Source organism: Drosophila hydei, unplaced genomic scaffold, assembly GCF_003285905.1.
Source record: "Drosophila hydei strain 15085-1641.00,03,60 unplaced genomic scaffold, DhydRS2 tig00000685-arrow-arrow-pilon, whole genome shotgun sequence".
NCBI classification, from domain to species: domain Eukaryota; kingdom Metazoa; phylum Arthropoda; class Insecta; order Diptera; family Drosophilidae; genus Drosophila; species Drosophila hydei.
The window spans coordinates 31,866-34,177 of NW_022045788.1; the positions used below are offsets into that span (position 1 = coordinate 31,866).

Consider the following 2,312-nt stretch of genomic DNA (forward strand, 5'->3'; position numbering starts at 1 on the left):
TCTTTCCCTGCTTATCATGTAAACACATTTGTTGTCTGTTATATTTGTTTTCCTGAGTTCTGTTTTCCGCTGGCTTGGAGTCTGTTTTTCCCAAGGAGGATGGCAGGTACTAGAAATGGTCCCGAAGACTTACGCCCTGAGAAGGAAGCATGTAATGCATCAGCTTTGACGTCTTCGTTGAGAAGCATTGCTCTATATAGTTCATGAGTCAGATAAACAAACTATTTGCTAACGGCTGGCGCAGATAAATTGCAATCTCTTCGTATATAAAGATTAACATTAGTCGTCATATAAATAATAGAACATAAAAAGTAAGCTTCGAACTGAGTTTTTTTGTTACTTCACATGTGCACAGTCATCGAATATTAATAATAACACGATCGTTGAAAAAGCCAATACTAATGGACGTCAAAGAGACGACACGGAATACGGAGATGGCAATGTCAAAATAGCGTGGCTCAGCATAGTGTCAGTGTCACTTTGCTCTGTAATATTATGAGCATCGCTTTGTAAAACACGAGCCAGCTATTCATTCAAATAAATGAAAAATTTGACACAAAAAGATTAAAGCATGGTTTTCACTTTCATTTTTCTTAACAGCAGCCGATATATAATTGCACACTATGTTCAAACCAGTGTAGTTACGAACGTTGCTTTCCAAAAATGAACATTCACCAGCCTTAGCATCAGCCAACACCTGATCCCACTGAAAATGGCAAATCGGGGTTAATGGTTAGGCGCAAATATATATATACTTGATCAGGACGACAAGCCGAGTCGATTGAGCCCTGTCCGTTTGTTCGTTTGAGTGTCCGTCTGTCTGTCCGACTGTTCGTCTGTCCGTATGCGTAAACGCGTCGATCTCAGCATCTATAAGAGCTAGAGACTTGATATTTTTTTGTAGGTCCCTGTATAGCACGCGTATATCAAGTTTTCTATACGTGTGCACTCAAATGCGTGTACATTCAAATGCGGTTATTCTTATGAGCTGATGCTTCATTTCAAATTTGCAACTTTCTTTGCTGGTGTCGCAGACAGATTTCTTATTGTTTTTTACTTAATTATGAAGTGGCGGTCTTGGTATAATCGATGCGCGTTCCGTTGAAATTGTGGGTTAGAATCTTGGTGTTGTAATGTCGGTTTTTATTTGTTTTTTTTTTTTAACACTCATGCTGATCTTGACAATTCATTAATGACTTTTTTATCAGCGTCACCAAAACAGTTTTGCAGAATGCGAAGGTGCAACAAGAGCTTCTACAGCCCGGCAAGGCTCAGTACGATTAAGTCAGTGTAGAAGCTCTGCGCACCGATGAGTTTTATGGCTTCGCGGCACACTTTAATGCGCCGATCATGGGTATCTCCACATTCGTCACAGACTGGAATATCGATGAGCTGGTGGGCAACACTGCCCGTGATGGCAAGACTGACCGATCGCATAACTTTGTCGAGATGCCACTGCCTGGCTTAACTGAAAGCTGGTCTATATGCCATTGCAGGTGAAACTTTATGAGCAATACTATTCACATGTGGCCCATAAAAAGCCTCTGGAGTTAAGCAAGAACTTCTCGTGGTGCTGGTCAATCAACACTTCTCTCTGACCTTTCGCCGTCCCTACTCACCCAACATGATCGAAGTAGGGGGTATGCACATCAATCGGAAGCGCCAGCCACTGCCACAAGACATTGAGGATATCATCAAGGGCGGTAAACATGGTGTCATCTACTTCTTAATGGGCTCAAACTTGAAGAGCAAAGATTTGCATCTCAAGATACGTCAGGCTCTAGTCGAAACCTTTAGTACGCTCAAGTAACGGGTGCTATGGAAATTCGAGCATCCCAATTTTGTCGGAAAGCCAGAGAACGTATTTATCTCCGACTGGTTCTCGCAGGAATATATATTGGTCTGCTGAAAACCACTGAATCCATTTAGCACGGCAAAGTTGCCAAAGTGCCTTCCGATCTTCGGCGATCAGTTCCTAAATATGGCGCTTACCGGGCAGAATGGCTATGGCAGGAATGTGAACTATGAGGAGTTGATTGCTGAGCGACTCTTAACAGTCATTCAACAGCTTTTGCAATATCCGCAATCCAAGAATCTGGACAATGACATGTCAGCACCCTACAAATATAAGCCGCAACTGCTACAGGAGGGTGCCGCCCATTGGATTGAGCAATTTGAGGCTACAAACTGAAAATTTTGGTCATCATTAATGTTGTGAGCTTCTTCTTTATTCTGCAGTTGTTTAGACTATTACTTGTGTTTGAGGATTTAAATGACTGCTGAAAAAATTTATATTTCTATTCTTTTGGTTC

General features: G+C 41.7%; 1 pseudogene; it reads left to right on the top strand.

Moving 5' to 3' along the window:
• Positions 1–1,350: 1,350 nt before the first annotated feature.
• Positions 1,351–1,909, top strand: LOC115483174 (annotated as a pseudogene).
• Positions 1,910–2,312: the final 403 nt, after the last annotated feature.